Here is a 19,313-nt window from a genome sequence, read left to right on the forward strand (position 1 = left end):
AAAATGTCAGATTGGTCTTTGATCATATTTTCTATGATTAGGCAATTTGAGTAAGTGTTTAAGGTTTACGGCCATACCAGCTTCAGAACGTCCAATCTCATCTGAACTTGGAAGCTAAGCAAGTTTGTGCCTGAATAGTACTGAGGTGGGACCCTATCTAGGAATACCAGGTGCTGTAAGCTTCTCTTGCATCACTTTAATTTACTTTCAAGCTGACATGCTCAAATGTGAAGTGCAGTGATTAATAAAAAAAACCTATCTGTTAGCACCTGGGAATAGCAGATGCTGTAAGTTTTTTTTGCATCACTTTCATTTACTCTCCAACTCACATGCCTGAATGTGAATTGCAGTGATTCATCAAAAAACTATCTTTTAGCACCTTGGACTACGAGCTGCTGTAAGCTTCTCTTGCATCACATTAATTTACTTTCAAGATGACATGCTAGGATGTGAAATGCAGTGATTAATTAAAAAAACCTATCTGTTAGCACCTGGGAATAGCAGGTGCTGTAAGTTTTTTTTGCATCACTTTCATTTACTCTCCAACTCACATGCCTGAATGTGAAGTGCAGTGATTCATCAAAATACTATCTTTTAGCACCTTGGACTATGAGATGCTGTAAGCTTCTCTTGCATCACTTTAATTTACTTTCAAGATGACATGCTAGGATGTGAAGTGCAGTGATTAATTAAAAAAACCTATCTGTTAGCACCTGGGAATAGCAGATGCTGTAAGTGTTTCTTGCATCACTTTAATTTAATATGCAACTGACATGCTTGTAAGTGAAGTGTACAGATTAAATAGAAATCTATTAGTACCAGGGAATAGCAGGTGCTGTAAGATTTTATTGCATCCCTTAAATTTATGTTCAAGCTATCAAGCTCAAATTTGAAGTGCAGTGAATAATTAAATCAAACTATCTGTTAGCACCTGGGAATAGCAGATGCTGTAAGTATTTATTGCATCACTTTAATTTACTCTCCAACTAACATGCTTGAATGTGAAGTGCAGTGATTAATAAAAAAACTGTCTGTTAGTGCCTCATAATACCAGATGTTGTAAGCTTATATTGCATCATTTTAATTTACTTCAAGACAACATTCTAGAATGTCAAGTGCAGGGATTAATTTAAAAAAATGTCAGATTGGTCTTTGATCATATTTTCTATGATTAGGCAATTTGAGTAAGTGTTTAAGGTTTACGGCCATACCAGCTTCAGAACGTCCAATCTCATCTGAACTTGGAAGCTAAGCAAGTTTGTGCCTGAATAGTACTGAGGTGGGACCCTATCTAGGAATACCAGGTGCTGTAAGCTTCTCTTGCATCACTTTAATTTACTTTCAAGCTGACATGCTCAAATGTGAAGTGCAGTGATTAATAAAAAAACCTATCTGTTAGCACCTGGGAATAGCAGATGCTGTAAGTTTTTTTTGCATCACTTTCATTTACTCTCCAACTCACATGCCTGAATGTGAATTGCAGTGATTCATCAAAAAACTATCTTTTAGCACCTTGGACTATGAGATGCTGTAAGCTTCTCTTGCATCACTTTAATTTACTTTCAAGATGAAATGCTAGGATGTGAAGTGCAGTGATTAATTAAAAAAAACTATCTGTTAGCACCTGGGAATAGCAGATGCTGTAAGTTTTTCTTGCATCACTTTAATTTAATATGCAACTGACATGCTTGTAAGTGAAGTGTACAGATTAAATAGAAATCTATTAGTACCAGGGAATAGCAGGTGCTGTAAGATTTTATTGCATCCCTTAAATTTATGTTCAAGTTATCAAGCTCAAATTTGAAGTGCAGTGAATAATTAAATCAAACTATCTGTTAGCACCTGGGAATAGCAGATGCTGTAAGTATTTATTGCATCACTTTAATTTACTCTCCAACTAACATGCTTGAATGTGAAGTGCAGTGATTAATAAAAAAACTGTCTGTTAGTGCCTCCGAATACCAGATGTTGTAAGTTTATATTGCATCATTTTAATTTTCTTCAAGACAACATTCTAGAATGTCAAGTGCAGGGATTAATTAAAAAAAATGTCAGATTGGTCTTTGATCATATTTTCTATGATTAGGCAATTTGAGTAAGTGTTTAACGTTTACGGCCATACCAGCTTCAGAACGTCCAATCTCATCTGAACTTGGAAGCTAAGCAAGTTTGTGCCTGAATAGTACTGAGGTGGGACCCTATCTAGGAATACCAGGTGCTGTAAGCTTTTCTTGCATCACTTTAATTTACTTTCAAGCTGACATGCTCAAATGTGAAGTGCAGTGATTAATAAAAAAACCTATCTGTTAGCACCTGGGAATAGCAGATGCTGTAAGTTTTTTTTGCATCACTTTCATTTACTCTCCAACTCCCATGCCTGAATGTGAAGTGCAGTGATTCATCAAAAAACTATCTTTTAGCACCTTGGACTATGAGATGCTGTAAGCTTCTCTTGCATCACTTTAATTTACTTTCAAGATGACATGCTAGGATGTGAAGTGCAGTGATTAATTAAAAAAACCTATCTGTTAGCACCTGGGAATAGCAGATGCTGTAAGTTTTTCTTGCATCACTTTAATTTAATATGCAACTGACATGCTTGTATGTGAAGTGTACAGATTAAATAGAAATATTTTAGTACCAGGGAATAGCAGGTGCTGTAAGATTTTATTGCATCCCTTAAATTTATGTTCAAGCTATCAAGCTCAAATTTGAAGTGCAGTGAATAATTAAATCAAACTATCTGTTAGCACCTGGGAATAGCAGATGCTGTAAGTATTTATTGCATCACTTTAATTTACTCTCCAACTAACATGCTTGAATGTGAAGTGCAGTGATTAATAAAAAAACTGTCTGTTAGTGCCTCCGAATACCAGATGTTGTAAGTTTATATTGCATCATTTTAATTTTCTTCAAGACAACATTCTAGAATGTCAAGTGCAGGGATTAATTAAAAAAAATGTCAGATTGGTCTTTGATCATATTTTCTATGATTAGGCAATTTGAGTAAGTGTTTAAGGTTTACGGCCATACCAGCTTCAGAACGTCCAATCTCATCTGAACTTGGAAGCTAAGCAAGTTTGTGCCTGAATAGTACTGAGGTGGGACCCTATCTAGGAATACCAGGTGCTGTAAGCTTCTCTTGCGTCACTTTAATTTACTTTCAAGCTGACATGCTCAAATGTGAAGTGCAGTGATTAATAAAAAAAACCTATCTGTTAGCACCTGGGAATAGCAGATGCTGTAAGTTTTTTTTGCATCACTTTCATTTACTCTCCAACTCACATGCCTGAATGTGAATTGCAGTGATTCATCAAAAAACTATCTTTTAGCACCTTGGACTACGAGCTGCTGTAAGCTTCTCTTGCATCACATTAATTTACTTTCAAGATGACATGCTAGGATGTGAAGTGCAGTGATTAATTAAAAAAAACTATCTGTTAGCACCTGGGAATAGCAGATGCTGTAAGTGTTTCTTGCATCACTTTAATTTAATATGCAACTGACATGCTTGTAAGTGAAGTGTACAGATTAAATAGAAATCTATTAGTACCAGGGAATAGCAGGTGCTGTAAGATTTTATTGCATCCCTTAAATTTATGTTCAAGCTATCAAGCTCAAATTTGAAGTGCAGTGAATAATTAAATCAAACTATCTGTTAGCACCTGGGAATAGCAGATGCTGTAAGTATTTATTGCATCACTTTAATTTACTCTCCAACTAACATGCTTGAATGTGAAGTGCAGTGATTAATAAAAAAACTGTCTGTTAGTGCCTCTGAATACCAGATGTTGTAAGCTTATATTGCATCATTTTAATTTACTTCAAGACAACATTCTAGAATGTCAAGTGCAGGGATTAATTAAAAAAAATGTCAGATTGGTCTTTGATCATATTTTCTATGATTAGGCAATTTGAGTAAGTGTTTAACGTTTACGGCCATACCAGCTTCAGAACGTCCAATCTCATCTGAACTTGGAAGCTAAGTAAGTTTGTGCCTGAATAGTACTGAGGTGGGACCCTATCTAGGAATACCAGGTGCTGTAAGCTTTTCTTGCATCACTTTAATTTACTTTCAAGCTGACATGCTCAAATGTGAAGTGCAGTGATTAATAAAAAAACCTATCTGTTAGCACCTGGGAATAGCAGATGCTGTAAGTTTTTTTTGCATCACTTTCATTTACTCTCCAACTCCCATGCCTGAATGTGAAGTGCAGTGATTCATCAAAAAACTATCTTTTAGCACCTTGGACTATGAGATGCTGTAAGCTTCTCTTGCATCACTTTAATTTACTTTCAAGATGACATGCTAGGATGTGAAGTGCAGTGATTAATTAAAAAAACCTATCTGTTAGCACCTGGGAATAGCAGATGCTGTAAGTTTTTCTTGCATCACTTTAATTTAATATGCAACTGACATGCTTGTATGTGAAGTGTACAGATTAAATAGAAATATTTTAGTACCAGGGAATAGCAGGTGCTGTAAGATTTTATTGCATCCCTTAAATTTATGTTCAAGCTATCAAGCTCAAATTTGAAGTGCAGTGAATAATTAAATCAAACTATCTGTTAGCACCTGGGAATAGCAGATGCTGTAAGTATTTATTGCATCACTTTAATTTACTCTCCAACTAACATGCTTGAATGTGAAGTGCAGTGATTAATAAAAAAACTGTCTGTTAGTGCCTCCGAATACCAGATATTGTAAGCTTATATTGCATCATTTTAATTTACTTCAAGACAACATTCTAGAATGTCAAGTGCAGGGATTAATAAAAAAAAATGTCAGATTGGTCTTTGATCATATTTTCTATGATTAGGCAATTTGAGTAAGTGTTTAACGTTTACGGCCATACCAGCTTCAGAACGTCCAATCTCATCTGAACTTGGAAGCTAAGCAAGTTTGTGCCTGAATAGTACTGAGGTGGGACCCTATCTAGGGATACCAGGTGCTGTAAGCTTTTCTTGCATCACTTTAATTTACTTTCAAGCTGACATGCTCAAATGTGAAGTGCAGTGATTAATAAAAAAACCTATCTGTTAGCACCTGGGAATAGCAGATGCTGTAAGTTTTTTTTGCATCACTTTCATTTACTCTCCAACTCACATGCCTGAATGTGAATTGCAGTGATTCATCAAAAAACTATCTTTTAGCACCTTGGACTACGAGCTGCTGTAAGCTTCTCTTGCATCACATTAATTTACTTTCAAGATGACATGCTAGGATGTGAAGTGCAGTGATTAATTAAAAAAAACTATCTGTTAGCACCTGGGAATAGCAGATGCTGTAAGTTTTTCTTGCATCACTTTAATTTAATATGCAACTGACATGCTTGTAAGTGAAGTGTACAGATTAAATAGAAATCTATTAGTACCAGGGAATAGCAGGTGCTGTAAGATTTTATTGCATCCCTTAAATTTATGTTCAAGCTATCAAGCTCAAATTTGAAGTGCAGTGAATAATTAAATCAAACTATCTGTTAGCACCTGGGAATAGCAGATGCTGTAAGTATTTATTGCATCACTTTAATTTACTCTCCAACTAACATGCTTGAATGTGAAGTGCAGTGATTAATAAAAAAACTGTCTGTTAGTGCCTCCGAATACCAGATGTTGTAAGTTTATATTGCATCATTTTAATTTTCTTCAAGACAACATTCTAGAATGTCAAGTGCAGGGATTAATTAAAAAAAATGTCAGATTGGTCTTTGATCATATTTTCTATGATTAGGCAATTTGAGTAAGTGTTTAAGGTTTACGGCCATACCAGCTTCAGAACGTCCAATCTCATCTGAACTTGGAAGCTAAGCAAGTTTGTGCCTGAATAGTACTGAGGTGGGACCCTATCTAGGAATACCAGGTGCTGTAAGCTTTTCTTGCATCACTTTAATTTACTTTCAAGCTGACATGCTCAAATGTGAAGTGCAGTGATTAATAAAAAAACCTATCTGTTAGCACCTGGGAATAGCAGATGCTGTAAGTTTTTTTTGCATCACTTTCATTTACTCTCCAACTCCCATGCCTGAATGTGAAGTGCAGTGATTCATCAAAAAACTATCTTTTAGCACCTTGGACTATGAGATGCTGTAAGCTTCTCTTGCATCACTTTAATTTACTTTCAAGATGACATGCTAGGATGTGAAGTGCAGTGATTAATTAAAAAAACCTATCTGTTAGCACCTGGGAATAGCAGATGCTGTAAGTTTTTCTTGCATCACTTTAATTTAATATGCAACTGACATGCTTGTATGTGAAGTGTACAGATTAAATAGAAATATTTTAGTACCAGGGAATAGCAGGTGCTGTAAGATTTTATTGCATCCCTTAAATTTATGTTCAAGCTATCAAGCTCAAATTTGAAGTGCAGTGAATAATTAAATCAAACTATCTGTTAGCACCTGGGAATAGCAGATGCTGTAAGTATTTATTGCATCACTTTAATTTACTCTCCAACTAACATGCTTGAATGTGAAGTGCAGTGATTAATAAAAAAACTGTCTGTTAGTGCCTCCGAATACCAGATATTGTAAGCTTATATTGCATCATTTTAATTTACTTCAAGACAACATTCTAGAATGTCAAGTGCAGGGATTAATAAAAAAAAATGTCAGATTGGTCTTTGATCATATTTTCTATGATTAGGCAATTTGAGTAAGTGTTTAACGTTTACGGCCATACCAGCTTCAGAACGTCCAATCTCATCTGAACTTGGAAGCTAAGCAAGTTTGTGCCTGAATAGTACTGAGGTGGGACCCTATCTAGGAATACCAGGTGCTGTAAGCTTCTCTTGCGTCACTTTAATTTACTTTCAAGCTGACATGCTCAAATGTGAAGTGCAGTGATTAATAAAAAAAACCTATCTGTTAGCACCTGGGAATAGCAGATGCTGTAAGTTTTTTTTGCATCACTTTCATTTACTCTCCAACTCACATGCCTGAATGTGAATTGCAGTGATTCATCAAAAAACTATCTTTTAGCACCTTGGACTACGAGCTGCTGTAAGCTTCTCTTGCATCACATTAATTTACTTTCAAGATGACATGCTAGGATGTGAAGTGCAGTGATTAATTAAAAAAAACTATCTGTTAGCACCTGGGAATAGCAGATGCTGTAAGTGTTTCTTGCATCACTTTAATTTAATATGCAACTGACATGCTTGTAAGTGAAGTGTACAGATTAAATAGAAATCTATTAGTACCAGGGAATAGCAGGTGCTGTAAGATTTTATTGCATCCCTTAAATTTATGTTCAAGCTATCAAGCTCAAATTTGAAGTGCAGTGAATAATTAAATCAAACTATCTGTTAGCACCTGGGAATAGCAGATGCTGTAAGTATTTATTGCATCACTTTAATTTACTCTCCAACTAACATGCTTGAATGTGAAGTGCAGTGATTAATAAAAAAACTGTCTGTTAGTGCCTCATAATACCAGATGTTGTAAGCTTATATTGCATCATTTTAATTTACTTCAAGACAACATTCTAGAATGTCAAGTGCAGGGATTAATTTAAAAAAATGTCAGATTGGTCTTTGATCATATTTTCTATGATTAGGCAATTTGAGTAAGTGTTTAAGGTTTACGGCCATACCAGCTTCAGAACGTCCAATCTCATCTGAACTTGGAAGCTAAGCAAGTTTGTGCCTGAATAGTACTGAGGTGGGACCCTATCTAGGAATACCAGGTGCTGTAAGCTTTTCTTGCATCACTTTAATTTACTTTCAAGCTGACATGCTCAAATGTGAAGTGCAGTGATTAATAAAAAAACCTATCTGTTAGCACCTGGGAATAGCAGATGCTGTAAGTTTTTTTTGCATCACTTTCATTTAGTCTCCAACTCACATGCCTGAATGTGAAGTGCAGTGATTCATCAAAAAACTATCTTTTAGCACCTTGGACTATGAGATGCTGTAAGCTTCTCTTGCATCACTTTAATTTACTTTCAAGATGAAATGCTAGGATGTGAAGTGCAGTGATTAATTAAAAAAACCTATCTGTTAGCACCTGGGAATAGCAGATGCTGTAAGTTTTTCTTGCATCACTTTAATTTAATATGCAACTGACATGCTTGTAAGTGAAGTGTACAGATTAAATAGAAATCTATTAGTACCAGGGAATAGCAGGTGCTGTAAGATTTTATTGCATCCCTTAAATTTATGTTCAAGCTATCAAGCTCAAATTTGAAGTGCAGTGAATAATTAAATCAAACTATCTGTTAGCACCTGGGAATAGCAGATGCTGTAAGTATTTATTGCATCACTTTAATTTACTCTCCAACTAACATGCTTGAATGTGAAGTGCAGTGATTAATAAAAAAACTGTCTGTTAGTGCCTCTGAATACCAGATGTTGTAAGCTTATATTGCATCATTTTAATTTACTTCAAGACAACATTCTAGAATGTCAAGTGCAGGGATTAATTAAAAAAAATGTCAGATTGGTCTTTGATCATATTTTCTATGATTAGGCAATTTGAGTAAGTGTTTAACGTTTACGGCCATACCAGCTTCAGAACGTCCAATCTCATCTGAACTTGGAAGCTAAGCAAGTTTGTGCCTGAATAGTACTGAGGTGGGACCCTATCTAGGGATACCAGGTGCTGTAAGCTTTTCTTGCATCACTTTAATTTACTTTCAAGCTGACATGCTCAAATGTGAAGTGCAGTGATTAATAAAAAAACCTATCTGTTAGCACCTGGGAATAGCAGATGCTGTAAGTTTTTTTTGCATCACTTTCATTTACTCTCCAACTCACATGCCTGAATGTGAAGTGCAGTGATTCATCAAAATACTATCTTTTAGCACCTTGGACTATGAGATGCTGTAAGCTTCTCTTGCATCACTTTAATTTACTTTCAAGATGACATGCTAGGATGTGAAGTGCAGTGATTAATTAAAAAAACCTATCTGTTAGCACCTGGGAATAGCAGATGCTGTAAGTGTTTCTTGCATCACTTTAATTTAATATGCAACTGACATGCTTGTAAGTGAAGTGTACAGATTAAATAGAAATCTATTAGTACCAGGGAATAGCAGGTGCTGTAAGATTTTATTGCATCCCTTAAATTTATGTTCAAGCTATCAAGCTCAAATTTGAAGTGCAGTGAATAATTAAATCAAACTATCTGTTAGCACCTGGGAATAGCAGATGCTGTAAGTATTTATTGCATCACTTTAATTTACTCTCCAACTAACATGCTTGAATGTGAAGTGCAGTGATTAATAAAAAAACTGTCTGTTAGTGCCTCATAATACCAGATGTTGTAAGCTTATATTGCATCATTTTAATTTACTTCAAGACAACATTCTAGAATGTCAAGTGCAGGGATTAATTTAAAAAAATGTCAGATTGGTCTTTGATCATATTTTCTATGATTAGGCAATTTGAGTAAGTGTTTAAGGTTTACGGCCATACCAGCTTCAGAACGTCCAATCTCATCTGAACTTGGAAGCTAAGCAAGTTTGTGCCTGAATAGTACTGAGGTGGGACCCTATCTAGGAATACCAGGTGCTGTAAGCTTTTCTTGCATCACTTTAATTTACTTTCAAGCTGACATGCTCAAATGTGAAGTGCAGTGATTAATAAAAAAACCTATCTGTTAGCACCTGGGAATAGCAGATGCTGTAAGTTTTTTTTGCATCACTTTCATTTACTCTCCAACTCACATGCCTGAATGTGAAGTGCAGTGATTCATCAAAATACTATCTTTTAGCACCTTGGACTATGAGATGCTGTAAGCTTCTCTTGCATCACTTTAATTTACTTTCAAGATGACATGCTAGGATGTGAAGTGCAGTGATTAATTAAAAAAACCTATCTGTTAGCACCTGGGAATAGCAGATGCTGTAAGTTTTTCTTGCATCACTTTAATTTAATATGCAACTGACATGCTTGTATGTGAAGTGTACAGATTAAATAGAAATATTTTAGTACCAGGGAATAGCAGGTGCTGTAAGATTTTATTGCATCCCTTAAATTTATGTTCAAGCTATCAAGCTCAAATTTGAAGTGCAGTGAATAATTAAATCAAACTATCTGTTAGCACCTGGGAATAGCAGATGCTGTAAGTATTTATTGCATCACTTTAATTTACTCTCCAACTAACATGCTTGAATGTGAAGTGCAGTGATTAATAAAAAAACTGTCTGTTAGTGCCTCCGAATACCAGATGTTGTAAGCTTATATTGCATCATTTTAATTTACTTCAAGACAACATTCTAGAATGTCAAGTGCAGGGATTAATTTAAAAAAATGTCAGATTGGTCTTTGATCATATTTTCTATGATTAGGCAATTTGAGTAAGTGTTTAAGGTTTACGGCCATACCAGCTTCAGAACGTCCAATCTCATCTGAACTTGGAAGCTAAGCAAGTTTGTGCCTGAATAGTACTGAGGTGGGACCCTATCTAGGAATACCAGGTGCTGTAAGCTTTTCTTGCATCACTTTAATTTACTTTCAAGCTGACATGCTCAAATGTGAAGTGCAGTGATTAATAAAAAAACCTATCTGTTAGCACCTGGGAATAGCAGATGCTGTAAGTTTTTTTTGCATCACTTTCATTTACTCTCCAACTCACATGCCTGAATGTGAATTGCAGTGATTCATCAAAAAACTATCTTTTAGCACCTTGGACTACGAGCTGCTGTAAGCTTCTCTTGCATCACATTAATTTACTTTCAAGATGACATGCTAGGATGTGAAGTGCAGTGATTAATTAAAAAAAAACTATCTGTTAGCACCTGGGAATAGCAGATGCTGTAAGTTTTTTTTGCATCACTTTCATTTACTCTCCAACTCCCATGCCTGAATGTGAAGTGCAGTGATTCATCAAAAAACTATCTTTTAGCACCTTGGACTATGAGATGCTGTAAGCTTCTCTTGCATCACTTTAATTTACTTTCAAGATGACATGCTAGGATGTGAAGTGCAGTGATTAATTAAAAAAACCTATCTGTTAGCACCTGGGAATAGCAGATGCTGTAAGTTTTTCTTGCATCACTTTAATTTAATATGCAACTGACATGCTTGTATGTGAAGTGTACAGATTAAATAGAAATATTTTAGTACCAGGGAATAGCAGGTGCTGTAAGATTTTATTGCATCCCTTAAATTTATGTTCAAGCTATCAAGCTCAAATTTGAAGTGCAGTGAATAATTAAATCAAACTATCTGTTAGCACCTGGGAATAGCAGATGCTGTAAGTATTTATTGCATCACTTTAATTTACTCTCCAACTAACATGCTTGAATGTGAAGTGCAGTGATTAATAAAAAAACTGTCTGTTAGTGCCTCCGAATACCAGATATTGTAAGCTTATATTGCATCATTTTAATTTACTTCAAGACAACATTCTAGAATGTCAAGTGCAGGGATTAATAAAAAAAAATGTCAGATTGGTCTTTGATCATATTTTCTATGATTAGGCAATTTGAGTAAGTGTTTAACGTTTACGGCCATACCAGCTTCAGAACGTCCAATCTCATCTGAACTTGGAAGCTAAGCAAGTTTGTGCCTGAATAGTACTGAGGTGGGACCCTATCTAGGAATACCAGGTGCTGTAAGCTTCTCTTGCGTCACTTTAATTTACTTTCAAGCTGACATGCTCAAATGTGAAGTGCAGTGATTAATAAAAAAAACCTATCTGTTAGCACCTGGGAATAGCAGATGCTGTAAGTTTTTTTTGCATCACTTTCATTTACTCTCCAACTCACATGCCTGAATGTGAATTGCAGTGATTCATCAAAAAACTATCTTTTAGCACCTTGGACTACGAGCTGCTGTAAGCTTCTCTTGCATCACATTAATTTACTTTCAAGATGACATGCTAGGATGTGAAGTGCAGTGATTAATTAAAAAAAACTATCTGTTAGCACCTGGGAATAGCAGATGCTGTAAGTGTTTCTTGCATCACTTTAATTTAATATGCAACTGACATGCTTGTAAGTGAAGTGTACAGATTAAATAGAAATCTATTAGTACCAGGGAATAGCAGGTGCTGTAAGATTTTATTGCATCCCTTAAATTTATGTTCAAGCTATCAAGCTCAAATTTGAAGTGCAGTGAATAATTAAATCAAACTATCTGTTAGCACCTGGGAATAGCAGATGCTGTAAGTATTTATTGCATCACTTTAATTTACTCTCCAACTAACATGCTTGAATGTGAAGTGCAGTGATTAATAAAAAAACTGTCTGTTAGTGCCTCCGAATACCAGATGTTGTAAGTTTATATTGCATCATTTTAATTTTCTTCAAGACAACATTCTAGAATGTCAAGTGCAGGGATTAATTAAAAAAAATGTCAGATTGGTCTTTGATCATATTTTCTATGATTAGGCAATTTGAGTAAGTGTTTAAGGTTTACGGCCATACCAGCTTCAGAACGTCCAATCTCATCTGAACTTGGAAGCTAAGCAAGTTTGTGCCTGAATAGTACTGAGGTGGGACCCTATCTAGGAATACCAGGTGCTGTAAGCTTTTCTTGCATCACTTTAATTTACTTTCAAGCTGACATGCTCAAATGTGAAGTGCAGTGATTAATAAAAAAACCTATCTGTTAGCACCTGGGAATAGCAGATGCTGTAAGTTTTTTTTGCATCACTTTCATTTACTCTCCAACTCCCATGCCTGAATGTGAAGTGCAGTGATTCATCAAAAAACTATCTTTTAGCACCTTGGACTATGAGATGCTGTAAGCTTCTCTTGCATCACTTTAATTTACTTTCAAGATGACATGCTAGGATGTGAAGTGCAGTGATTAATTAAAAAAACCTATCTGTTAGCACCTGGGAATAGCAGATGCTGTAAGTTTTTCTTGCATCACTTTAATTTAATATGCAACTGACATGCTTGTATGTGAAGTGTACAGATTAAATAGAAATATTTTAGTACCAGGGAATAGCAGGTGCTGTAAGATTTTATTGCATCCCTTAAATTTATGTTCAAGCTATCAAGCTCAAATTTGAAGTGCAGTGAATAATTAAATCAAACTATCTGTTAGCACCTGGGAATAGCAGATGCTGTAAGTATTTATTGCATCACTTTAATTTACTCTCCAACTAACATGCTTGAATGTGAAGTGCAGTGATTAATAAAAAAACTGTCTGTTAGTGCCTCCGAATACCAGATATTGTAAGCTTATATTGCATCATTTTAATTTACTTCAAGACAACATTCTAGAATGTCAAGTGCAGGGATTAATAAAAAAAAATGTCAGATTGGTCTTTGATCATATTTTCTATGATTAGGCAATTTGAGTAAGTGTTTAACGTTTACGGCCATACCAGCTTCAGAACGTCCAATCTCATCTGAACTTGGAAGCTAAGCAAGTTTGTGCCTGAATAGTACTGAGGTGGGACCCTATCTAGGAATACCAGGTGCTGTAAGCTTCTCTTGCGTCACTTTAATTTACTTTCAAGCTGACATGCTCAAATGTGAAGTGCAGTGATTAATAAAAAAAACCTATCTGTTAGCACCTGGGAATAGCAGATGCTGTAAGTTTTTTTTGCATCACTTTCATTTACTCTCCAACTCACATGCCTGAATGTGAATTGCAGTGATTCATCAAAAAACTATCTTTTAGCACCTTGGACTACGAGCTGCTGTAAGCTTCTCTTGCATCACATTAATTTACTTTCAAGATGACATGCTAGGATGTGAAGTGCAGTGATTAATTAAAAAAAACTATCTGTTAGCACCTGGGAATAGCAGATGCTGTAAGTGTTTCTTGCATCACTTTAATTTAATATGCAACTGACATGCTTGTAAGTGAAGTGTACAGATTAAATAGAAATCTATTAGTACCAGGGAATAGCAGGTGCTGTAAGATTTTATTGCATCCCTTAAATTTATGTTCAAGCTATCAAGCTCAAATTTGAAGTGCAGTGAATAATTAAATCAAACTATCTGTTAGCACCTGGGAATAGCAGATGCTGTAAGTATTTATTGCATCACTTTAATTTACTCTCCAACTAACATGCTTGAATGTGAAGTGCAGTGATTAATAAAAAAACTGTCTGTTAGTGCCTCATAATACCAGATGTTGTAAGCTTATATTGCATCATTTTAATTTACTTCAAGACAACATTCTAGAATGTCAAGTGCAGGGATTAATTTAAAAAAATGTCAGATTGGTCTTTGATCATATTTTCTATGATTAGGCAATTTGAGTAAGTGTTTAAGGTTTACGGCCATACCAGCTTCAGAACGTCCAATCTCATCTGAACTTGGAAGCTAAGCAAGTTTGTGCCTGAATAGTACTGAGGTGGGACCCTATCTAGGAATACCAGGTGCTGTAAGCTTTTCTTGCATCACTTTAATTTACTTTCAAGCTGACATGCTCAAATGTGAAGTGCAGTGATTAATAAAAAAACCTATCTGTTAGCACCTGGGAATAGCAGATGCTGTAAGTTTTTTTTGCATCACTTTCATTTAGTCTCCAACTCACATGCCTGAATGTGAAGTGCAGTGATTCATCAAAAAACTATCTTTTAGCACCTTGGACTATGAGATGCTGTAAGCTTCTCTTGCATCACTTTAATTTACTTTCAAGATGAAATGCTAGGATGTGAAGTGCAGTGATTAATTAAAAAAACCTATCTGTTAGCACCTGGGAATAGCAGATGCTGTAAGTTTTTCTTGCATCACTTTAATTTAATATGCAACTGACATGCTTGTAAGTGAAGTGTACAGATTAAATAGAAATCTATTAGTACCAGGGAATAGCAGGTGCTGTAAGATTTTATTGCATCCCTTAAATTTATGTTCAAGCTATCAAGCTCAAATTTGAAGTGCAGTGAATAATTAAATCAAACTATCTGTTAGCACCTGGGAATAGCAGATGCTGTAAGTATTTATTGCATCACTTTAATTTACTCTCCAACTAACATGCTTGAATGTGAAGTGCAGTGATTAATAAAAAAACTGTCTGTTAGTGCCTCTGAATACCAGATGTTGTAAGCTTATATTGCATCATTTTAATTTACTTCAAGACAACATTCTAGAATGTCAAGTGCAGGGATTAATTAAAAAAAATGTCAGATTGGTCTTTGATCATATTTTCTATGATTAGGCAATTTGAGTAAGTGTTTAATGTTTACGGCCATACCAGCTTCAGAACGTCCAATCTCATCTGAACTTGGAAGCTAAGCAAGTTTGTGCCTGAATAGTACTGAGGTGGGACCCTATCTAGGGATACCAGGTGCTGTAAGCTTTTCTTGCATCACTTTAATTTACTTTCAAGCTGACATGCTCAAATGTGAAGTGCAGTGATTAATAAAAAAACCTATCTGTTAGCACCTGGGAATAGCAGATGCTGTAAGTTTTTTTTGCATCACTTTCATTTACTCTCCAACTCACATGCCTGAATGTGAAGTGCAGTGATTCATCAAAATACTATCTTTTAGCACCTTGGACTATGAGATGCTGTAAGCTTCTCTTGCATCACTTTAATTTACTTTCAAGATGACATGCTAGGATGTGAAGTGCAGTGATTAATTAAAAAAACCTATCTGTTAGCACCTGGGAATAGCAGATGCTGTAAGTGTTTCTTGCATCACTTTAATTTAATATGCAACTGACATGCTTGTAAGTGAAGTGTACAGATTAAATAGAAATCTATTAGTACCAGGGAATAGCAGGTGCTGTAAGATTTTATTGCATCCCTTAAATTTATGTTCAAGCTATCAAGCTCAAATTTGAAGTGCAGTGAATAATTAAATCAAACTATCTGTTAGCACCTGGGAATAGCAGATGCTGTAAGTATTTATTGCATCACTTTAATTTACTCTCCAACTAACATGCTTGAATGTGAAGTGCAGTGATTAATAAAAAAACTGTCTGTTAGTGCCTCATAATACCAGATGTTGTAAGCTTATATTGCATCATTTTAATTTACTTCAAGACAACATTCTAGAATGTCAAGTGCAGGGATTAATTTAAAAAAATGTCAGATTGGTCTTTGATCATATTTTCTATGATTAGGCAATTTGAGTAAGTGTTTAAGGTTTACGGCCATACCAGCTTCAGAACGTCCAATCTCATCTGAACTTGGAAGCTAAGCAAGTTTGTGCCTGAATAGTACTGAGGTGGGACCCTATCTAGGAATACCAGGTGCTGTAAGCTTTTCTTGCATCACTTTAATTTACTTTCAAGCTGACATGCTCAAATGTGAAGTGCAGTGATTAATAAAAAAACCTATCTGTTAGCACCTGGGAATAGCAGATGCTGTAAGTTTTTTTTGCATCACTTTCATTTACTCTCCAACTCACATGCCTGAATGTGAAGTGCAGTGATTCATCAAAATACTATCTTTTAGCACCTTGGACTATGAGATGCTGTAAGCTTCTCTTGCATCACTTTAATTTACTTTCAAGATGACATGCTAGGATGTGAAGTGCAGTGATTAATTAAAAAAACCTATCTGTTAGCACCTGGGAATAGCAGATGCTGTAAGTTTTTCTTGCATCACTTTAATTTAATATGCAACTGACATGCTTGTATGTGAAGTGTACAGATTAAATAGAAATATTTTAGTACCAGGGAATAGCAGGTGCTGTAAGATTTTATTGCATCCCTTAAATTTATGTTCAAGCTATCAAGCTCAAATTTGAAGTGCAGTGAATAATTAAATCAAACTATCTGTTAGCACCTGGGAATAGCAGATGCTGTAAGTATTTATTGCATCACTTTAATTTACTCTCCAACTAACATGCTTGAATGTGAAGTGCAGTGATTAATAAAAAAACTGTCTGTTAGTGCCTCCGAATACCAGATGTTGTAAGCTTATATTGCATCATTTTAATTTACTTCAAGACAACATTCTAGAATGTCAAGTGCAGGGATTAATTTAAAAAAATGTCAGATTGGTCTTTGATCATATTTTCTATGATTAGGCAATTTGAGTAAGTGTTTAAGGTTTACGGCCATACCAGCTTCAGAACGTCCAATCTCATCTGAACTTGGAAGCTAAGCAAGTTTGTGCCTGAATAGTACTGAGGTGGGACCCTATCTAGGAATACCAGGTGCTGTAAGCTTTTCTTGCATCACTTTAATTTACTTTCAAGCTGACATGCTCAAATGTGAAGTGCAGTGATTAATAAAAAAACCTATCTGTTAGCACCTGGGAATAGCAGATGCTGTAAGTTTTTTTTGCATCACTTTCATTTACTCTCCAACTCACATGCCTGAATGTGAATTGCAGTGATTCATCAAAAAACTATCTTTTAGCACCTTGGACTACGAGCTGCTGTAAGCTTCTCTTGCATCACATTAATTTACTTTCAAGATGACATGCTAGGATGTGAAGTGCAGTGATTAATTAAAAAAAAACTATCTGTTAGCACCTGGGAATAGCAGATGCTGTAAGTTTTTTTTGCATCACTTTCATTTACTCTCCAACTCCCATGCCTGAATGTGAAGTGCAGTGATTCATCAAAAAACTATCTTTTAGCACCTTGGACTATGAGATGCTGTAAGCTTCTCTTGCATCACTTTAATTTACTTTCAAGATGACATGCTAGGATGTGAAGTGCAGTGATTAATTAAAAAAACCTATCTGTTAGCACCTGGGAATAGCAGATGCTGTAAGTTTTTCTTGCATCACTTTAATTTAATATGCAACTGACATGCTTGTATGTGAAGTGTACAGATTAAATAGAAATATTTTAGTACCAGGGAATAGCAGGTGCTGTAAGATTTTATTGCATCCCTTAAATTTATGTTCAAGCTATCAAGCTCAAATTTGAAGTGCAGTGAATAATTAAATCAAACTATCTGTTAGCACCTGGGAATAGCAGATGCTGTAAGTATTTATTGCATCACTTTAATTTACTCTCCAACTAACATGCTTGAATGTGAAGTGCAGTGATTAATAAAAAAACTGTCTGTTAGTGCCTCCGAATACCAGATATTGTAAGCTTATATTGCATCATTTTAATTTACTTCAAGACAACATTCTAGAATGTCAAGTGCAGGGATTAATAAAAAAAAATGTCAGATTGGTCTTTGATCATATTTTCTATGATTAGGCAATTTGAGTAAGTGTTTAACGTTTACGGCCATACCAGCTTCAGAACGTCCAATCTCATCTGAACTTGGAAGCTAAGCAAGTTTGTGCCTGAATAGTACTGAGGTGGGACCCTATCTAGGAATACCAGGTGCTGTAAGCTTCTCTTGCGTCACTTTAATTTACTTTCAAGCTGACATGCTCAAATGTGAAGTGCAGTGATTAATAAAAAAAACCTATCTGTTAGCACCTGGGAATAGCAGATGCTGTAAGTTTTTTTTGCATCACTTTCATTTACTCTCCAACTCACATGCCTGAATGTGAATTGCAGTGATTCATCAAAAAACTATCTTTTAGCACCTTGGACTACGAGCTGCTGTAAGCTTCTCTTGCATCACATTAATTTACTTTCAAGATGACATGCTAGGATGTGAAGTGCAGTGATTAATTAAAAAAAACTATCTGTTAGCACCTGGGAATAGCAGATGCTGTAAGTGTTTCTTGCATCACTTTAATTTAATATGCAACTGACATGCTTGTAAGTGAAGTGTACAGATTAAATAGAAATCTATTAGTACCAGGGAATAGCAGGTGCTGTAAGATTTTATTGCATCCCTTAAATTTATGTTCAAGCTATCAAGCTCAAATTTGAAGTGCAGTGAATAATTAAATCAAACTATCTGTTAGCACCTGGGAATAGCAGATGCTGTAAGTATTTATTGCATCACTTTAATTTACTCTCCAACTAACATGCTTGAATGTGAAGTGCAGTGATTAATAAAAAAACTGTCTGTTAGTGCCTCATAATACCAGATGTTGTAAGCTTATATTGCATCATTTTAATTTACTTCAAGACAACATTCTAGAATGTCAAGTGCAGGGATTAATTTAAAAAAATGTCAGATTGGTCTTTGATCATATTTTCTATGATTAGGCAATTTGAGTAAGTGTTTAAGGTTTACGGCCATACCAGCTTCAGAACGTCCAATCTCATCTGAACTTGGAAGCTAAGCAAGTTTGTGCCTGAATAGTACTGAGGTGGGACCCTATCTAGGAATACCAGGTGCTGTAAGCTTTTCTTGCATCACTTTAATTTACTTTCAAGCTGACATGCTCAAATGTGAAGTGCAGTGATTAATAAAAAAACCTATCTGTTAGCACCTGGGAATAGCAGATGCTGTAAGTTTTTTTTGCATCACTTTCATTTAGTCTCCAACTCACATGCCTGAATGTGAAGTGCAGTGATTCATCAAAAAACTATCTTTTAGCACCTTGGACTATGAGATGCTGTAAGCTTCTCTTGCATCACTTT

At 35.4% G+C, this 19,313-nt stretch overlaps 21 pseudogenes; all 21 read left to right on the forward strand.

Annotated features, from left to right (window-relative positions):
- The first annotated feature begins 63 nt into the window (after positions 1-63).
- LOC145651009 (5S ribosomal RNA) lies at positions 64-182 on the forward strand (annotated as a pseudogene).
- A 1,015-nt stretch (positions 183-1,197) lies between these two features.
- On the forward strand, positions 1,198-1,316 carry LOC145651010 (5S ribosomal RNA; annotated as a pseudogene).
- Positions 1,317-2,108: 792 nt separating this feature from the next.
- On the forward strand, positions 2,109-2,227 carry LOC145651011 (5S ribosomal RNA; annotated as a pseudogene).
- A 792-nt stretch (positions 2,228-3,019) lies between these two features.
- On the forward strand, positions 3,020-3,138 carry LOC145651012 (5S ribosomal RNA; annotated as a pseudogene).
- Positions 3,139-3,931: 793 nt separating this feature from the next.
- On the forward strand, positions 3,932-4,050 carry LOC145643751 (5S ribosomal RNA; annotated as a pseudogene).
- Positions 4,051-4,842: 792 nt separating this feature from the next.
- On the forward strand, positions 4,843-4,961 carry LOC145644780 (5S ribosomal RNA; annotated as a pseudogene).
- Positions 4,962-5,753: 792 nt separating this feature from the next.
- On the forward strand, positions 5,754-5,872 carry LOC145651013 (5S ribosomal RNA; annotated as a pseudogene).
- Positions 5,873-6,664: 792 nt separating this feature from the next.
- LOC145651015 (5S ribosomal RNA) lies at positions 6,665-6,783 on the forward strand (annotated as a pseudogene).
- A 793-nt stretch (positions 6,784-7,576) lies between these two features.
- LOC145651016 (5S ribosomal RNA) lies at positions 7,577-7,695 on the forward strand (annotated as a pseudogene).
- Positions 7,696-8,487: 792 nt separating this feature from the next.
- On the forward strand, positions 8,488-8,606 carry LOC145644782 (5S ribosomal RNA; annotated as a pseudogene).
- A 792-nt stretch (positions 8,607-9,398) lies between these two features.
- On the forward strand, positions 9,399-9,517 carry LOC145651017 (5S ribosomal RNA; annotated as a pseudogene).
- Positions 9,518-10,309: 792 nt separating this feature from the next.
- Positions 10,310-10,428, forward strand: LOC145651018 (5S ribosomal RNA; annotated as a pseudogene).
- A 1,015-nt stretch (positions 10,429-11,443) lies between these two features.
- Positions 11,444-11,562, forward strand: LOC145651019 (5S ribosomal RNA; annotated as a pseudogene).
- A 793-nt stretch (positions 11,563-12,355) lies between these two features.
- On the forward strand, positions 12,356-12,474 carry LOC145651020 (5S ribosomal RNA; annotated as a pseudogene).
- Positions 12,475-13,266: 792 nt separating this feature from the next.
- On the forward strand, positions 13,267-13,385 carry LOC145651021 (5S ribosomal RNA; annotated as a pseudogene).
- Positions 13,386-14,178: 793 nt separating this feature from the next.
- On the forward strand, positions 14,179-14,297 carry LOC145651022 (5S ribosomal RNA; annotated as a pseudogene).
- A 792-nt stretch (positions 14,298-15,089) lies between these two features.
- On the forward strand, positions 15,090-15,208 carry LOC145644783 (5S ribosomal RNA; annotated as a pseudogene).
- Positions 15,209-16,000: 792 nt separating this feature from the next.
- LOC145651023 (5S ribosomal RNA) lies at positions 16,001-16,119 on the forward strand (annotated as a pseudogene).
- Positions 16,120-16,911: 792 nt separating this feature from the next.
- LOC145651024 (5S ribosomal RNA) lies at positions 16,912-17,030 on the forward strand (annotated as a pseudogene).
- Positions 17,031-18,045: 1,015 nt separating this feature from the next.
- On the forward strand, positions 18,046-18,164 carry LOC145651026 (5S ribosomal RNA; annotated as a pseudogene).
- Positions 18,165-18,957: 793 nt separating this feature from the next.
- Positions 18,958-19,076, forward strand: LOC145651027 (5S ribosomal RNA; annotated as a pseudogene).
- The last annotated feature ends 237 nt before the right edge of the window (positions 19,077-19,313 follow it).

Source organism: Electrophorus electricus, chromosome 13, assembly GCF_041902795.1.
Source record: "Electrophorus electricus isolate QZ-2024a chromosome 13, ASM4190279v1, whole genome shotgun sequence".
In the NCBI taxonomy this organism is placed as follows: Eukaryota; Metazoa; Chordata; class Actinopteri; order Gymnotiformes; family Gymnotidae; genus Electrophorus; species Electrophorus electricus.